We start from the raw sequence: 20,636 nt of genomic DNA on the forward strand, positions 1-20,636 counted from the left end.
CCTCTATCCAATTCTCTGGTCACCCAGTCAAAGAAGTTGATCAGATTTGTCTGACAAGACCTATCTCTAGTGAATCCATGTTGCCTCCGGTCCTGTAATCCACCTGTATTTGAAAATAACTAAAAATGTTAGACGTCCTAAGGGCCAAGATGTCCAAATAGGTCATTAAAAAAAACCCCAATTGCACATATAGCAGTTTCAAAAATGAATGTTTCCTTGCCATGACATTTGGATGTCTTACGAGAAATATCCATTCTTGGACTTAGATGTACTATTGAAATGCTCCTCTATGTATTTACTAATGGCTATAATGAAATGTAAGTAACAATTTTCTCTGTTTTTCTGTACCTCTTTTGGTGTTGTAGCAGATGTTATAGAATAGTGAAAATCGTAGAAATGGAGTCTGCACAATAAGTTCCCCTGGACTGGAAATTAGCTAATGTCGTTCCTCTACATAAAAAGGGTTGCAGGGCAGAGGCTGCGAATTATAGACCGGTGAGTCTCACATCAATAGTGTGCAAACTCATGGAAACACTAATTAAAAGCAAATTGGACACGATCTTGAATGAAGGGAATCTTCGGGATCCCAGTCAGCATGGATTCACCAAGGGTAGGTCCTGCCAATCCAATCTCATCAGCTTCTTTGACTGGGTAACAAGAAAGTTGGACTTGGGAGAGTCTTTGGACGTCGTGTACCTGGACTTCAGGAAAGCTTTTGACAGTGTCCCACACCGCAGGCTGCTAAGCAAGATGGAATCGATGGGGTTAGGAGAGACACTAACTGCATGGGTCAATGATTGGCTGAGTGGCAGACTTCAGAGGGTGGTGGTTAATGGTACCCTCTCTAAAACATCGGAGGTGACCAGTGGAGTGCCGCAGGGCTCGGTCCTGGGTCCACCCCTTTTCAACATATTCATAGGGGATCTGACTCAAGGGCTTCAAGGTAAAATAACACTATTCGCCGATGACGCCAAACTATGTAATATAGTAAGTGAATGCAGTTTACAGAATTATATGGCACAGGACCTGCTTACATTGGAAAGTTGGTCCTCAACCTGGCAACTAGGCTTCAATGCTAAGAAATGTAAGGTCATGCACCTCGGAAGCGGAAATCCATGCAGGACGTACTTCTCGAACGGAGAAACTTTAACTAGGACTTCAGCAGAACGAGATTTAGGAGTAATCATCAGTGCAGACATGAAAACTGCCAATCAAGTGGAGAAGGCTTCATCTAAGGCAAGGCAGATATTGGGTTGTATCAATAGAAGTTTCGTCAGCCGAAAGCCTGAAGTCATAATGCCGTTGTACAGGGCCATGGTGAGACCTCATCTGGAGTACTGTGTGCAATTCTGGAGGCCACATTACAGTAAAGATGTGCGCAGAATTGAATTGGTTCAATGGACGGCCACCAGGATGATCTCGGGGCTCAAGGGTCTCTCGTACGAAGAGAGACTGAACAAATTGCAGCTCTACACTCTTGAGGAACGTAGGAAGAGGGGAGACATGATCGAAACATTTAAGTACCTCACGGGACGTGTCGAAGTGGAAGATGATATTTTCTTTCTCAAGGGACCCTCGGCCACAAGAGGGCACCCGCTCAAACTCAGGGGCGGAAAATTTCATGGCGACACCAGAAAGTATTTCTTCACAGAGAGAGTGGTAGATCATTGGAACAAGCTTCCAGTGCAGGTGATTGAGGCAGACAGCGTGCCAGACTTTAAGAATAAATAGGATTCCCATGTGGGATCCCTACGAGGGTCAAGATAAGGAAATTGGGTCATTAGGGCATAGACAGGGGGTGGTTAAGCAGAGTGGGCAGACTTGATGGGCTGTAGCCCTTTTCTGCCGTCATCTTCTATGTTTCTATGTTTCTATAATTGCCTGCTGAGAAAGCCCAAAACATCGTTGCAGATTATTTCCTTTGAAATTGCACAAGTTTCCAAGACATCTCTTTGCTGCTACTGCTTGTCCCTTCCCTGAACATTCTAGGGACAAAAACTGAAAACAAAGTCTTCATGCAATTAACCAATTCAGGGAAAATTACAGCATTTCCACAGGAAGTAGGTTCAGTGTTCAGTAAAAATAAGGTCATACATAACTTCAGTACTTGCCAGATATTTAATTCTACTTCACTACATGTGCAAATGATGAAATAGAAAGTATGGAACAAATTGTCTGCAGCAGCAAACAAAGATTGATCAAAATATATACAGAGCAACATACGCTACATAAATCACCCAACTGTATCATTCCTAAAATTCACCACAGGAATACAAAATAACCAGGACAATCTGTTCATGAATAAAGAAACACAGAGCCAGAAAAAAACTAGAAATTCACTTCTGTATCAGATCCATATTGCATTTCAATATTTAATTCAAAGGTCTGCTACAAATGCTGTTTTTATGGAGGCACACCCGAATATCTACCGTATATACTCAGCTATAGGTTGATTTCATACAAAGGTCGAGGGCAGTTTTAAACCTAAAAATGGGCTAAACCCCCTTGATTTGGGTATAGGTCGACCTTGACCTAGGCCAGCACCTCTCTTTCCCTTATTTACATCCGTGAAAATCATTTCCCTCTCTTCCTGCCCTCACCAGCCCGGGATTCTCCACTGTCTGTACCTGCAAAAAGTAGCTTGAGCTATGCAAAAAGATCCTTATATGTTGCTTTCAGCCTGTCCCGGAGCACTCTCTATGATTCTTCCTGTCAAACAGGAAGTCAGTCCTGACACATTGCAATGCAGTAATGTGTAGATTCAAGAGTATGCCACAAATATGGCATGACAAATATAGGCACTAAACACTGATGCTATAATGGCAATTGCATGAGAAATTGCCATTATAGTGTAATTGGCATGCATATGCCTTACTTTGAGCCCAAGCACTTATGCCATGTCATAGACTGGTGTAAATGGCCATGCCTAAAGTTGAGGGTTGTGCGCATCATAATATTCTATAACTTGGATGTACAGTTGCAAGGCATGCCCATTACCTGCCTATATGCACACCCCCTTTGTAGTTGTGTGATTTAGAATTTACAAATGAGTGTATAGAACAGTGCCTAAGTGCAATGTGACAGATTAAGGAGTTTCCATTATGACCAGGCAGCAGAGAGCGCTAACTAAAGAGGGGCAAACTACAGGTCCCAGAGTGCCCTGCCCTTTAGAGCACACTGCTGAGTCAGAGGGGTGGGACTCAGGCAGGAGAGGAATATTGCTGCCTCAGACAAGAATAAAAAAATAATAAATAACATATACACACGATATTTTAACTCAGGGCTGCCCAAGTCCGGTCCTCGAGATCTACTGGCAGGCCAGGTTTTCAGGATATCCACAATGAATATGCATGAGAGAGATTTGCTGCACTGCCTTCTTGGTATGCAAATCTCTCTCATGCATGTTCATTGTGGATATCCTGAAAACCTGGCCTGCCAGTAGATCTAGAGGACTGGACTTGGGTAGCCCTGCTTTAACTGGTATAATAATGTTTTGTATATAGGCAGGTAGTGCTCAGAGACATGAAGGAAAAAGGGGAACAAATTCCCCCCCAAAACTCACCACCCAATCATTGCAGTACTTTCCAGCTAATAACGTTTCATTTCATCTATTAGTTATGGTCTTCAACTACCTTGAAGACCACAACCTACTCCATCCAACTCAATCGGGGTTCAGATCGAACCACAGCACTGAGACACTGCTAGTTTCCCTTCTAGATATAGCCAGACAGCACCTTAGCAAAGGAAGAAGGATGCTGATAATTCAACTCGACCTCTCTGCCGCATTTTACCTGGTCGACCACACTATACTTCTTCAGATATTAGAAGCAATAGGGATCTCAGGCGAAGTATACAACTGGTTTCAAGGATTCCTTAAATCAAGAACATACAGAGTAAAAACAAAGGATCTTATATCGGAGCCTTGGACCAATCCCTGCGGAGTACCCCAAGGTTCCCCACTGTCACCCATGCTCTTCAATCTTTACATTTCCTCCCTCGGTACCCTGTTAGACAAACTCAAAGTAACTTCATTCAGCTATGCGGACGATATCACCATACTCCTCCCCTTTGACACACAAGACCCCACCAATTCAGGCATCCTGGAAAAAACTCTAGAAGCAGTGGAAAAATGGATGACAGAACACAAACTGAAGCTCAACCCAGATAAAACTAAATTTCTACTGCTTGAAAAGGACAAAACCCCTGCTATAACTGAGCTAGAAATAAAAACCACCAAATATCTCTTACAACCCACTCTCAAACTCCTTGGAGTAACAGTAGACAGAGGTTGCACTCTACAGGTGCAAATCAACAAAATCACACAAAAAGCATTCTTCACCATGCGCAACCTTCGCAAAATCAGAAAATTCTTTGAAAAAGAACAATTCAGACTCATAGTCCAATACCTAGTCCTAAGTCTATTGGATTATTGCAATATCCTCTACCTTTCCTGTCCCACCTACCTAATAAAACAACTACAGACTGTGCAGAACACTGCCCTCAGAATGATCTATTCTCTTGGAAAATTTGACCACATCACCAACGCCTTCCTAGACTCACACTGGCTTCCAATACAAGCCCGCATCCAATTCAAACTATACTGCATGTTATTCAAAACATTAAACGGAATGGCACCCACCCACCTAAACAACCGTCTAAACAGGAACCTCTCAACCAGACAGAGGAGAACCCAATCCCCTTTCTCCTACCCCCCTTTTAAAGGAACTAAACGCAAAAAGATGTATGACAACTTACTAGCAACACATGCAGCTAAATTGGATCCCACCATCACCAACCTACTGACAGCTTCAACTGACCTCAAGGCTTTCCACAAAGAAATCAAGACCCTACTATTCAAGAAATTCACCCAAACGTCCTAATCCCTCCCTTTTCCCCTCTTACCCCCTCTTAGAATCATCTCATCAAAATTGCTTTAGACCTTACGCCTTCAATTGTATTCCTTTTACTGGAAAAGTCCAGCTATCTTTTTTGTTGTACTAGGTCCAACTTCTTTAATTGTATTTCTCTTCCTGGAAATGTCCAGATATCTTTCTGATGTAATCCGCTTAGAACTGCAAGGTACAGGCGGAATATAAGCCAGTAATGTAATGTAATGTAAAGTACTGCAATGATTAGGTGGTGAGGTTTTGGGGGGAATTCGTTCCCTTTTGCCTCCATGTCTCTGAGCACTACCTGCCTACATACAAAAAATTATTATACCAGTTAAAATATTAAGGGCTCCTTTTACGAAGGTGCGCTAGCGTTTTTAGCGCACGCACCAGATTAGCGCACGCTAGCCAAAAAACTACCGTCTGCTCAGAGCTAGCGCACGCTATTCCACGCGTTAAGGCCCTAACGCGCCTTCATAAAAGGAGCCCTAAGTGTGCATATATTCTGGTGTAAGCGTGTTATTATTTTTCAATTTGATCCTTTCACATTAGAAGGATTGCATATTTTCCTTCGTTTGTGTTTTTGACTTTCCAGACAAGAATCAGTCAGAGAGGTCCCAGAGAGAGAAAGAGGAACTCCTGGGTAGAGAGTTGCACAGGGACAGAAATCCCACCCATCCCCGCACGTCCCCACCCAAATCCTCTCCGTCCCCACCCATCCCTGCAAGGAATTACCTTCATCCCCGCCTGTCCCCTTAAAACGCAGCAATTACTTCTGACAGGATCATCAATTCCACAGTTTCTTTTGTGTTTGTGCTGCTGTTTTCCTTGTGGAATCTCTTTGGTGGAACCCTTTTTTGTTTTCTGTTCAGGTAATTAACTTATAAACCCCTCTTTTACTAAGGCTGATGTGTCCATTATATTATATGGACGAACCCTGCTTCCAAAGCCTTCCATCCCCGTGGGAATCCCGTTGGCTAGAGGGGGTCCCCGTGGGAGTCCCGTGGGCCAGAGGGGGGTCCCCGTGGGAGTCCCGTGGGTTAGGGGGGATTCCCGCGATCCCCGTTCCCGTGCAGACCTCTACTCCTGGGTTCCCTAGAGATAGGCAAGGCAGAGCCTTGGGAACCAAAAGGGTTCCTATGAGTGAAGCAACTTGGCTGAGGTAAGCCAACATCTTTTTGTATTTTTGTGTGAGGCAAACATAATAAAAAGAAAAATTTTTGTTCATGTGAAACTGTGTCCTGAATATATTTATCTACTAATCTCTCCTGGAAGTCCGGGCTTGCCTGCCACACCAGGCTAGGCTGTTACTTGTTGTAGTTATGCCACTTAAAGGTCAAATAAATACTTCTTTGATGTAGGATCATTCAAATTAACAGCAACACACAATCAATTGCCACCTCGTATGCTTTTTCTAGGACTCTTCAGAAGTGGCCCTTTTCTGTGAGCTGAAGGTAACTGATGTGGGGTGCTATAATTTCAAATCTTTGCTATACAAAACTCCGGCTTTCATTTACAAATCATTGATTCCCTATACCTTAACCAGACTTCTGAGGTATAATGATCAACACTTACCAGTTGTCCCCTCACTCAAAATTATTAATACATGGCGGCACTTCATCTTTTCTGTTACAGCTCCTCAAACATGGAATTCCTTCCCTATTTACTTAAGGGAAGAAAACAATTTTGATAAATTTAAGAGCAAACTAAAAAGCTTTCTTTTTAAAGACGCATTTAATAATTAAAAAGCCCGACTAGGAGTTTCATTCCAATTCCATAATTTCTCTGAGATTCATTGTTCTTTCCTTTCCTTTCTTTTTTTTACCATAATTGCCTTCTCTTCTATTGATCAAATTGTATTTCTTTTCCCATCCTTTCCTCATGTTTTATTATGTTTGTAAAGTTAGTCTTTAATATGTTTTGTAAGGTTTAGTTCTTTGTTTGTTTTGCTGCCCCCTCAATTTTGTAATTTTACTGATATGTTCATCGCTTAGTATTTTGAATATGCGATTAAATCTTGTTATGTTTACTCTTCTTTTTATAAAGTACATTGTTTTAGGAGTGTAAGTGGTGACAGTTATGCGGCTGTTTTTCAGGAGTCTGCCCTGACGCAGTGCACGAAATATAGCTATGTCAGCAATTGGCTCTCCTGCATTGAAATAAGATACGTTTTTGGTTTTTTTCTTTTAAGATATTGTGAGAAGTGAATATGAAATAAGGACATTATAGAGCAGTGGTCTCAAACACGCGGCCCGGGGGCCACATGCGGCCCGCCTGGTACTATTTTGAGGCCCTCGGTATGTTTATCATAATCACAAAAGTAAAATAAAACAGTTTCTTGATCATATGTCTCTTTAGTTTTAAATGACAATATTATTATTAACAAATGAAAGAACCTCCCTCACCCCAAGAAGTCTGCAAAGATTAGGGAAAAGAGATGAAGTCCAACTCCAAACTAAGCAGAAAATGAAAATAATTCTATAATTTAATTTAAGAGCATTAACCGGACAAGCCCTCAGTCACACAGCAACCTCTGGAAACTCCAGGGAAAAGCTGTCGCGAATTTACACCCAGAAAGGTGTTAACTGCGAAACATCCCCGGGCTTGCTCCGGATAATGTTTGTGGTGCTTAACTAGTGCAAAATGTGCAATGTGTGAAAAAACTCAAATGAAAAAAACACACATTATCAAAATAAAGAAGGAATTCATCTCTTACCCCTAAGCTGGGGGCCAAACTGGAAAGTTAGTGTCCAAATCCAACCAAGCTCAAAAATACACAGGCTGTAAGGACTTAGCTTCTCCGTGTGTAATGGAAATGGTGATCCATAAGCAGTAAATGAAGTGAATGTCCAACGGACTCCGTTTCGGGGGTAAACCCCCTTCCTCAGGAACCGCACTGCTCGATGACTCTCAAGTTCGTGAATGAAGCAGGAAAGAAATGGCACTGGTTTGGAGAGGACGCCCTCTTTTTAACTCACAGAAACAGAAACAGGTGAAATGAAAGAGTCAGGTGATCAAGCACCTGACCAAAGCAGCTTGCAAAGGAACTTGAAGCAAATCCTTTAAAGAAACATTCACACTTAATAAGTGTGTTGCCACTCTATATAGTCATTCAGACCATTAGGGGTTAAAGATTGAAGCTCGAATATCCAAAATTGTTCTCTGTGTTCAAGTCGAGTCAGTCTGTCTCCCTGGAAATCCTCAAAAACTTGCTCCATAACAAACCACCTGAGATCTTGAAAAGAGTGGCCGGCTTTGGTTAGGTGCTTGATCACCTGACTCTTTCATTTCACCTGTTTCTGTTTCTGTGAGTTAAAAAGAGGGCGTCCTCTCCAAACCAGTGCCATTTCTTTCCTGCTTCATTCACGAGGAGGAGGAGACCGTGACTCACCGAGACCCCGAGGGTGAGACACCACACTACACCGAGGACACGGACCTGAGACAGAGGAGGTTGCTGAGGAAAGGGAAGTCTGCTATTGTGGTAGGAGACTCGATCTTGAGAGAGGTAGATAGTCACGTAGCTGGAGGAAGGGAGGACCGGCTAGTGACTTGTCTCCCAGGGGCCAAGACACGAGACGTCTCTGATAGGATCGAGAGGATCCTGGATGGAGCAGAGACAGAGGAGACAGCGGTGATAATCCACGTCGGAACGAATGATGTGAGCCGGAGGAACTTCAGCATGGCCACGCTGACTGACCAGTTCAGGGTCCTGGGACGAAAACTGAAGCGGAATACCCGGAGGGTAGCATTCTCAGAGATCCTACCTGTACCGAGAGCAGATGCAAAGAGGCAGGCAGACCTCCAGGCTGTGAATGCATGGTTGAGGAGATGGTGCCAGGAGGAGGGCTTCCACTTTGTGAGGAACTGGACGTCCTTCTGGGGAAAGAGTAAGCTCTACCGGCGGGATGGCCTGCACCTGAGCACAGAGGGAACTAGACTACTGGCTGCCAATGTGAGGAAGGAGATCGAGAGGGCTTTAAACTGAGGAGAGGGGGAAAGCCGACAGCTGATCTGATGTTGACGCTTCGGACAACAGTATCCAGAACAGATACTGAACGGGCTGACTGCAAGGAAGAAGTAGAGGGACCGGTGGATCTCATGATCAGACAGCGAGGGAAATAACAGGTAAAGGGAGCTTGCTGGGAGAAGGAGGAGACTGAGGGGCATGGAGACACAGGGGGACTGAATGGCAAGAAAGCGAAAGCTGAGGGCATTATAGGGGCTAAACAAGGCGAGGGGGATCGAACAGAGGCCGGGGCCCAGGAGGGGGCAAGAAAACCCAGAGGAAAAGCGGGGAAGTGGAGTGGCGGAAATGTGGGGAAGCTGAAAGCTACAAGGGTAAAGGCGGAGGGCAAAGCAGAAGTACAGGGAACAGGAGAGGCGGCCCAGGTGAATGCAGAGGTGAATGCAGAGGTGGAGGAAAAACGACGAGACCTGCGGTGCTTCTACACAAATGCAAGAAGCCTCAGGGCCAAGATGGGTGAACTAGAGGTCGTGGCCAAGGGGGAAGACCTGGATATAATTGGAATTACAGAAACATGGTGGACTGAGGAGAATCAATGGGATGTGGCGCTGACGGGGTACAAGCTCTACAGGAGGGACAGGACCCACAAGAAGGGGGGAGGCATAGCACTATATATAAAGAACTCTATCGACTCAGTCGGGATGGATATGGCAAAGAAGGCAGAGGGGCTGGAATCGCTATGGGTCAAATTGCCGGGAAACAAGGGTGCAGACATAAAACTGGGGATGTACTATCGCCCACCTAGTACGCCAGAAGGAGTCGGACACGACTTGGAAGCTGAACTGAGACAGGAGTGCAGGACTGGAAATGTAACAGTGATGGGGGACTTTAACTACCCGGGGATAGACTGGAGTACGGGTCACTCCAACTGCACTAGGGAAACAGGATTTGTAGAAGCTGTGAGGGACTGCTTCATGGAGCAACTGGTCAGGGAACCGACGCGAGGGAGTGCTACTCTTGACCTCATCCTGAACGGATTAGGGGGGCCTGCAAGCGGGGTAGAAGTGGGAGGACCACTAGGCAACAGTGACCACAATGCGATCAGATTCACATTAGAAAGGGGGACACCCATAGTAAGGAGGACCGCAACAACTGCGCTCAACTTCAAGAAAGGGAACTATGTTGCTATGAGGAAAATGGTGGGGAAGAAGCTCAGAAATATCTTTAAGATGGAGACTGTGGAAAGCGCCTGGACCCTATTCAGGGACACCCTGCAAGAAGCACAAAAAATGTACGTCCCCAATTTCAGGAAAGGCTGCAAGAACAAGCGGTCAAAGGACCCGATTTGGATCTCAGCAGAAGTAAAGAGGGCAATAAATGACAAAAAAGTATCCTTCCGGAGATGGAAAAAGGACCCAACGGAGGAAAACCACCAGGCGCACAGGAAATGCCAAAAAGAATGCCACCGAGAGGTTAGAAAAGCAAAAGGGAAATACGAAGAGGGGCTGGCCAGGGAGGCAAAAAACTTCAAGGCATTCTTCAGTTACATAAAGGGGAAACGACCAGCGAGAGAGGAGGTGGGGCCGTTGGACGATGGGGATAGGAAGGGAGTGATTAAGGAGGATAAAGAGGTAGCTGAGAGGTTGAACACGTTCTTCTCGTCGGTTTTCACGAGAGAGGACACATCTAATATACCGGACTCAGAGGAGCTCATGAGTGGGGAACAGGCTGAAAAATTGGAACACATAGAGGTAAGTAAGGAGGATGTCCTCAAACAGATAGACAGGTTAAAATGCGGCAAATCACCGGGTCCGGACGGGATCCACCCAAGGGTTCTGAAGGAACTAAGACAGGAAATAGCGGGCACAATCCAGCATGTTTGTAACCTATCCTTGAAAACTGGAGAGGTACCAAAGGACTGGAAATTGGCAAATGTCACACCTATCTTCAAGAAGGGATCGAGGGGTGACCCTGGGAACTACAGGCCGGTGAGCCTGACTTCAATTGTAGGGAAGATGGTGGAAGCTATGATCAAGGACGGCATTTGCGAGCACATTGAAAGAAATGGTCTACTGAGAACAAGCCAGCACGGATTCTGTAAGGGAAGGTCGTGCTTAACGAACCTTCTGTACTTCTTTGAGGGAATAAGCAGTCGGGTGGACAATGGGGAACCCATCGACATCATTTACCTCGATTTTCAAAAGGCTTTCGACAAGGTGCCACATGAAAGACTGCTTAGGAAGCTGTGGAACCACGGGGTGGGAGGAGATGTGCACAGATGGATCGAGCACTGGTTGTCGGGTAGACTGCAGAGGGTTGGAGTAAAGGGCCAATATTCTGACTGGCGGGGAGTCACAAGCGGTGTGCCACAGGGATCGGTGCTGGGGCCGTTACTCTTCAACATATTTATCAATGACCTGGAAAAAGAGGCAAAGTGCGAGGTCATAAAATTTGCAGATGATACCAAACTGTGCGGCAGAGTTAGGTCCAGGGAGGAGTGTGAGGACCTGCAAAGGGACCTGGAGAAGCTGGAGGACTGGGCAGACAAATGGCAAATGCGCTTCAATGTGGAAAAATGCAAGGTCATGCATATAGGGAAAAAGAACCCGTTGTTCAACTACAAAATGGGGGGGGGCATTGTTGGGAGACAGCAGACTTGAGAGAGACTTGGGTGTGCTGGTGGATGCATCACTGAAGCCATCTGCACAGTGCGCAGCAGCCTCGAAAAAAGCCAACAGGATGCTGGGCATCATAAAGAGGGGCATCACAACCAGGACGCGGGAAGTCATCATGCCATTGTATCGAGCGATGGTGCGTCCGCATCTGGAATACTGCGTGCAGTATTGGTCGCCATACCTCAAGAAGGATATGGCGGTGCTTGAGAGAGTCCAAAGGAGAGCGACGAAACTGGTAAGAGGGCTGGAACACTGCCCATAAGCCGAGAGGTTGGATAAGCTGGGGCTCTTCTCCCTGGAAAAAAGGAGGCTCAGGGGAGATATGATAGAGACCTTCAAGATCATGAGGGGCATAGAGAGGGTGGATAGGGACAGATTCTTCAGACTGAAGGGGACAACAGGTACGAGGGGGCACTCGGAGAAACTGAAGGGAGATAGGTTCAAAACAAATGCAAGGAAGTTTTTTTTCACCCAGAGGGTCGTGGACACTTGGAATGCGCTGCCGGAGGAGGTGGTCGGGCAGAGTACGGTACAGGGATTCAAACAGGGATTGGACGGATTCCTGAGGGATAAAGGGATCGTGGGATACTGAGAGAAGTATCCAGGAAATAAGTATAGAAACCCGACCAGGTCGTGCATGTGCAAAACCGGAGGGTTAGGACTTCGATGGGAAGATAGGACTTCAATGGGAAACCAGGGTGGCAAGGGGGCCCCTTCTGATGATTCAGACAGGTGACCTGTTTGGGCCGCCGCGGGAGCGGACTGCTGGGCATGATGGACCTATGGTCTGACCCGGCGGAGGCACTGCTTATGTTCTTATGTTATGTTCTTATCGAGCAGTGCGGTTCCTGAGGAAGGGGGTTTACCCCCGAAACGGAGTCCGTTGGACATTCATTTCATTTACTGCTTATGGATCACCATTTCCATTACACACGGAGAAGCTAAGTCCTTACAGCCTTTGTATTTTTGAGCTTGGTTGGATTTGGACACTAACTTTTCAGTTTGGCCCCCAGCTTAGGGGTAAGAGATGAATTCCTTCTTTATTTTGATAATGTGTGTTTTTTTATTTGAGTTTTTTCACACATTGCACATTTTGCACTAGTTAAGCACCACAAACATTATCCGGAGCAAGCCCGGGGATGTTTCGCAGTTAACACCTTTCTGGGTGTAAATTCGCGACAGCTTTTCCCTGGAGTTTCCAGAGGTTGCTGTGTGACTGAGGGCTTGTCCGGTTAATGCTCTTAAATTAAATTATAGAATTATTTTCATTTTCTGCTTAGTTTGGAGTTGGACTTCATCTCTTTTCCCTAATCTTTGCAGACTTCTTGGGGTGAGGGAGGTTCTTTCATTTGTTAGCTTGTTGTTGTACCTCCTCCATTTAGGGTTCTATTTTTTGTCTTGTTCAATATTATTATTAAGACATAGCCAAAAGGAAAGATTTATAAACTATAAAGAGTTTTACCTCATGCAAAATTGTCATTTCTTTAATAAGACATTGACTATTTATTTCTGTGGCCCTGCAAGTACCTACAAATCCAAAATGTGGCCCTGCAAAGGGTTTGAATTTGAGACCACTGTTATAGAGGAAACATGAAATACACATTATAGCAAATGCTTTTTGGACGTTTGAGGAAGTGTAGTTGGCCACAGTTTTATTTATTCAGTTTTATATCCCAAAAACTACCGCCTGCTCTAGAGGAGGTGGTAGCAGCTAGTGCATCCCGCAGTTTAGTGCGCCTTGATAGAAGGATCCCATAGTTTTACAAAATAAGTTACATTTGAAGCATTACAACCTAACATTACGTGGTTATTCTCTAAACATTGCAGAGATTTAGAGGAATCTTGGATAGGGTCACTTTAGGTTCGGGTAAGGTAGATAGGAAAGCGATCCAAGGTGTCGCCTAATCACATAATTCCAGCAAATAAAAATGTCATCTAGCACAGTGTTCTTCAACTGCCGGTCCACGGGCTGGTGCCGGTCCGCAGAAATTTCTTGCCGGTCCACAGGGCCGGCGCGTGCATCGGGCCCGAGACAGTGTTTTTCAGCTGCTGGTCCACAGTGCGATCGATGCGGCGTTATCTTCGGGCCGGCTCCCTCTTCCTCACTGCTGCCGTTCCTATGCGCGCCCTGCGCCTGAACCTGAAGCCTTCTCTTTGACATCGCAACATCAGAGGGAAGGCTTCCAGATCTGGCGTGGGACGCGCGAGGAGCCGCTGCCCGCGCCTTTGTGCACTGCGTCAGTGAGGAAGAGGGAGCCGCCCAAAGATAGCACCGGGGGCGGCATAAAACGGCCAGGTGGGAGCGGGCCAGAAGTTAAGGCACAGCATGGAGGGAGGGAGGGAACAAAGGTAGAGGGAATGACTTTATTTTTTAATTTAGTGATTGAATAGTGTCAATTTTGAGAATTTACTTCTTCTGCCTGTATTTTGCACTGTTCATGAAGAAATGCATTTGTTTCTTTTTCTCTGGGGTTGTACAGCATGCAGAGTCTTGAATCTTAGGGTTTGTTTGTATATATGAGTAGTTTTGGTTTGTGGTCCCGTATTTGCATGGGGTTATCTGTTTTCTGGTAGGAATGAATGTTGAGAAACATTTGTGCTTTGTGTAGTTTAATTTTGTGGTAAACCATTAATAAGATTATATTGTGTGTGTGTATATATGAAAAATGAACGGGAAAAAATGATGTTACAATTAGAACTATTATGGGGGCGGGGTCTGGGACGGAGAAGGGGACGGGGTCTGACCCACCACTTAGCCTAGTGTTCTTCAATCACCGGTCCACAACATAATTCTTTTATTTCCGCCAGTCCATAGGTGTCAAACGGTTGAAGAACACTGATCTAGCATGTAGTTGTCCACAGCTGTATGAAATTTGTACTGACAACAGCCACTTCTGAAGAGTCCTAGAGAAAAGCATAGAAGGTGGCAATTGTAAGATATAATTGTGTGTTGCTATTAAGTATAGTTATGCACATAACTACAAACCAGTGTCACTTAGCACCAATTAATGCCACTTAAGAAACATACAAACATAGAGTATGATGGCAGAAAAGAGTCATTGGCCCAACAAGTTGGCCCACTCGAAGGACCCTCCCCCCTAAGCACTTCCTCGAAGTGAACCCACATGCTTATCCCGTTTTTTCTTAAAATCGAGCACGTTGCTGGCCACAACTACCTGAAGTGGAAGATCATTCCAACGATCAACCACTCTTTCGGTGAAGAAATACTTCCTAGTGTCGCCGTGAAATCTCCCACCCCTGATTTTCAACGGATGCCCTCTTGTCGCCGTGGCTCCTGTAAGGAAAAAGATGTCTTCTTCCACCTCAATGCGGCCAGTAACATATTTGAACGTCTCTATCATGTCTCCCCCCTCTCTCTGCGTTCCTCGAGAGAGGGGAGACATTAAGGGCTATTATTGGTACGTAAGACCAAGATTTATTGAATATATCAATTGACAATTAACCCCCCCTCTTTTACAAAAGCTGTCAGCGCGCGGTAAATGCTCCGATGCCCATAGGGATTGAATGGGCGTTGGCGCATTCGCCGCACAGCACTCGGCTGCACAGCTTTGTAAAAGGGGAGCCTAAATCAGGTGCATAACTAGCACTGTTCTGTGTGCCCAAATTAGCATGCTGGGGCCAGGGGTAAATGTATTGACAGGGCAGAGGAACCTATTGCCTCCATGCTCTACTCAGCAGTGGCATTGCATGATACGAGGGGGGTGCTGTAAAGTTCTCAGCCCAACCAAGAAGAGAATGATGTGGATATGAATATAGACTTTCATTTCTGCAAATTGGCATTAAATGAAATAAGAAAAAAGCTACCCGTGGCAAAATAACGCTCAGAATTGAGTAAGTTGGTCGGTTGGGCTGAGAACTTTTCAGCACCCCCCCCCCTTGTAAAGCACAATGGACAGATCAGGTCAATAGTTACTGCAGTCATGTTCTAATAGTTACTGCACTGTAATCGCTATTATACCCAAGCTAGTCTTGAATCCGTGACCTTCGGGTAAAGAGGCAGCTACCTTCCAGGAGCAATTACTCACTTCCTAAATGACAAGTACACTTTAGTAGAAAGGTTCCCTAATGTGGTTTATACATTGAGATTCTCAGGTTTGACAAAAGATATTCAACCAGATTTAAGAGATGCTAATATATCTTTCAAGGACATGAATGCTTAAAAATTAGATGATAGCTATAGCATATTATATAGGAAAAAGTTTTAAAAATAAATTTGTACCATCAGTGCTCTCAGAGACAATTCCCCCCCCCCCAATTTTCTGAGTACTCTACATTGTGTAGAAGGTGTTCCATTATTCAAATTTGAGTATCCAGGGAAAATTGGATTATGTATCTACCTATTATTCAGACTGTAAGACCTCAGATTAAACATATATCATCCAATTCTTTGAATTGTTCAACAGACCTTGTTCTCTTCTTTAAGATGGTGCCAGTGGCAGAGCAGTCTTTCAGTAGGGCACACATTTAAAGAATTAACGTGCTTTTTTAAAAATAATAATTAAGAATTTAATCACTGAAGCATGGCATGGGAATGGGACTACAGTACTCCCCCGAAATTCATAGGGGTTTTGTTCCAGGAACCCCTGAGAATTAAAAAAAAAAAAAAAAAAAGCGAATATAGTTTCTCACCTATCAAAAGGCAGGAGAAGCAGGAGAGAACATATGGGGCGCCGGTGGATGCAGAAAATCACTCGCGGTATGCTCCAACTGCATCTTCCTGTTACTAAAGTCAGGCTACACCAATCAGGAGCTGCTTTGACATGCCAGATAGCATGTCAAAGCAACTCCTGATTGGTGTAACCATGACTTTAGTACAAGGAAGTGGCGGTCAGAAAATACCGCGAATTACTGAGTCCACGATTCACGAACCACAAATTCGCAGAGGTTTACTGTATTCTAATGTAATGCTGGGCAGTAGTTAACTACTTTGCAGTTAACCACATAGTTAAACTACTTTTCAGTCATTAATCCAAAAAGTTTAAAAAATAGTTTAATTACTTAAAAAATATGTAGTTATACTGGCCAAGGTGCACCAGGAAGGGGTCTAAGGCCCTGATTGGCCCTGGTGCCCAAGACCCCTCCCTCCCATAGCAGGGGCCTTAGGCACCTGGGCCAATCAAGGCCTTAGGCTCCTCCTAGTGCATCCCAGAGTGCACTGGGAAGGGAAAGGCCTGCCATTTTAAACAGGCAGGCCTGCTGGCAGGAGGGAGTGGGCATCCCTCTTTCCAATCTTCTTCTCAAGGTATGGGGGGTGTTGGGTGTGTGTGCATTCAGGCAGGAGGGAATGGGCATCCCTCCTGCCAATTTCAGGTGTGGGGGCATTGGGGTTGTCCTCAGGCAGGAAGGAGTGGGCATCCCTCCTGTTGATTTTGGGTATGGGGGGATGGTCAGTTGGTGGGTGGGAGGGAGGGAAGTGGAGAGAGAAAAAAAATCAGGAATCTCCTGCAGATTTAGCTGATCATGGCAGGGAATCCCCAATCAGCTGAGCTGGCAGATGGAGACAGCAAACTACAGACCAATGAGTCTAACATGGATAGTGAGCAAACTAATGGAAACTCTAATCAAACACCAATTGGATAAGATTCTGGATGAGGAGAATCTACGGGATCCCTGTCAACATGGATTTACTAAGGGGAGATCATGCCAATCTAACCTGATCAGCTTCTTTGACTGAGTAACGGGGAAGCTGGATGTTGGGGAGTCCCTGGACATCGTGTACCTGGACTTTAGCAAAGCATTCGATAGCGTACCACACTGCAGACTGCTGAGCAAGATGAGTTCTATAGGATTAGGTGACACATTGACGAAATGGGTTGGGAACTGGCTTGGAGGCAGGCTTCAAAGAGTAGTGGTGAATGGCACCCCCTCCGAAATGACGGACGTGATCAGTGGAGTGCCACAGGGCTCGGTCTTGGGCCCGATCCTATTCAACATCTTTATAAGAGACTTGGCAGAAGGGCTTCGTGGTAAAATAATGTTATTCGCCGATGACGCCAAACTAAGTAATGTAGTGGGCAAATGCACAACGGACGAAGATTCAATGCCCGACAACATGATGCATGACCTACTCCTACTAGAGCGCTGGTCTAGGACCTGGCAACTCAGCTTCAATGCCAAAAAATGCAAAGTTATGCACCTAGGCAGCCAAAATCCATGCAAGACTTATATCTTTAATGGTGAGATCCTAACTAGAATGGTAGCAGAACGAGACTTGGGGTGATCGTCAGTGAGGACATGAAGGCTGCCAGTCAGGTGGAGCAGGCTTCATCCAAGGCAAGACAGATCATAGGTTGCATACGCAGGGGTTTCGTCAGCCGTAAGCCGGAAGTCATTATGCCATTGTATAGATCCATGGTGAGGCCCCACCTGGAATACTGTGTGCAATTCTGGAGGCCGTATTATCGCAAGGATGTGTTGAGACTGGAGTCGGTTCAGAGAATGGCCACCCGGATGGTCTCGGGACTCAAGGATCTCCCGTACGAAGAACGGTTAGACAAATTACAGCTATACTCGCTCGAGGAGCGCAGAGAGAGGGGGGACATGATCGAGACATTCAAGTATCTCATGGGCCGCATCGAGGCGGAGGAGGATATCTTCTTTTTCAAGGGACCCGCGGCAACAAGAGGGCATCCGTGGAAAATCAGGGGCGGGAAACTACGAAGTGACACCAGGAAATTCTTTTTCACTGAAAGGGTGGTTGATCGTTGGAATAGTCTTCCACTGGAGGTGATTGAGGCCAGCAGCGTGCCTGATTTTAAGGCCAAATGGGATCGACACATGGGATCTATTCACAAGGCAAAGGTAGGGGAGGGTCATAGGGTGGGCAGACTGGATGGACCGTGGCCCTTATCTGCCATCTATTTCTATGTTTCTATGTTTCTATGTCTCCCCAAAGCCGTGGTTTCGGAGAGTCCTGCCAGCTCAAATGATTAGGAATTCTTCTGCTACAATCAACTGATGGCAGACTGTGGACTATTTATTGCGATCCCTTAGCACAGATAAGCACCAAAAATGTAGGCCAGGGTTTTAAAGAAGCAGGTCTTCTGGCAAAAGAGAGTGGGTCTCCCTCTTGTCGGTCTTCTACTTATGGTGGCTGTCGGGATGGGTCATTCAGGCAGGAAGAAATGGGCATCCCTCCGGCTGATTTCAGGTGTGTATGTGGGAAGGGGAGGGGGGGCTCATGGGTGTGTGTTTGTGTGTGTGTCGGGGTGTCCTCAGGCAGGAGGGAGTAGGCATTTCTCCTGTCAATTTCAGGTGAGGAGGGATTGGTCAGTCGGTCAGTGGGTAGGATAATTTATAAGCAGTACATCAAATTTTAATGAAACTTGGGAGCGAGGGAGGGAAGGAAAGAGAGAGAGAGAGAGGAATCTGGGATCTCTTGACAGTTCAGTTGATCGCTTTGGGGCTTTCCTTGCTATCTCAGCTGTTTGGGGCTTCCTTTGCTGGCTCAGCTGATGAGCCAGAAGAGGAAGCCCCAAACAGCTGAGCGTGATTCTCTAACTGCCACTAGGTACAATTCTCTAACCGGAACTGTCATGTGACTGACACCTGATCGGTGGCCACTTTAAAGGTGGCCACTGACATGGGCACTGGTTAGAGAATTAGGGGGCAACTGATTAACATGTGGTTAACGTGTAAGTGCTCACATGCTAATAGGCACACTCTAATGGGAAAATTAGCACGTGGTCATTATTAGGAGAATCGAAAAATAATCTGTTTCCTGGCAATGCTAAAATTGTTCTCAGCACGTGGAAAAGACCCACACTGAGGATAGCACAGTCACTTTTTAGCGCTGTTTATTAAGAGCCCCTATGCCTTTCAAAATATCTATGAGCAGATTGCTTAAAATACACATACATACAGTATATGCTTGCACAATTTTAGAATAGCCATTTTTACATGTAAAAGACATGGAACCCCCCCCCCCGGGCTAATTCTAGTACAGATGTGTAAGTAAAGTATGTCTGTATCCCCATTAGAGGGCAACATTGTACCAAGCACCATCTAAGCAGTTTGTTCGAATCTCTGCTCTTGTAATTAAATTATTCACTTTGAGGATAATTTATCAAATCAGACCAATAAATCTATGGGTTAATGATATATTCTTCTGTCCATGCGTGCCTCATAATCACTGTAGTTGATCCATTTGTCTCTCTTTGCACTCTCTTCCCTATTGATTCATCTGATCTTGTACCAGAGGTGAAACTTTTTGAAACTTTTATATTATTATTATGTTTTCTTCAGCCTGCTTAGTCATTGATTCCACCAGTTGAGTTAATAGCACTGTTCTTCCCGTGAATTCTTCAAAGGTGACTTTGTGCGCTTCCTTAGGAGTTCTCATTACTAGTAATTGGCTACCTAATGAATTGCAAGTATAAGGCTTGTTGTACCGAGGGCACTGATGACAGATCCTGCTGCCAATTGCCTGAAATCAGTAAAGCTCCTGGGGCTTCTGACAGCCTATGCGTTCCTTCCTCTCCCACTGCTAAAATGATTCCTCTTCCTTCCTTCAGCTCGGCAAGCACACATGCATCTCTTTACCTTCCCTGTCTCAGAGGTCTGTTGGAGCAGATGAAAAAAGCATCTTTATTAATACCACGGTACGGTGGAATCGGGAGTCGTTTGGCATAGTGAAAAATAAACTCAGCAGGCAATTAAATTGTGTTTAGAATGTATTACAGGCTGGAAATTTCTCATTAAAATGGATTTTAAAGCAATTTCTGACTCTGGCACTAGTTCTTTATTGACCCACACCACACATCTTTATTTCAGCCTAGGAAATTCACTGAGTTTATCAACTCTGTAGGCACTTTCGCTGCGAGAATCTTTACTATAAGAAGGGTCTGTAAACAAAACTTCAGAAAGGTGAAATATTGATCCGGATTGGGAATATAAAGAAGAACTATCTAGGAACATCTTTATATGAAAGGAGAACCATAGGTGAGGCGTTGTCATGTTAGTAAATAATCACAAGAGCGAAAGAGGAAACGGACTTTATTATTGAACCTACTGCTATATCCGTTCTTTGTCATGCATCTACTGCATCCAATAATATCCAAGATGGCATCCAGCTAAAATACCAAACTG

This window comes from Geotrypetes seraphini, chromosome 1 (assembly GCF_902459505.1).
Source record: "Geotrypetes seraphini chromosome 1, aGeoSer1.1, whole genome shotgun sequence".
NCBI classification, from domain to species: domain Eukaryota; kingdom Metazoa; phylum Chordata; class Amphibia; order Gymnophiona; family Dermophiidae; genus Geotrypetes; species Geotrypetes seraphini.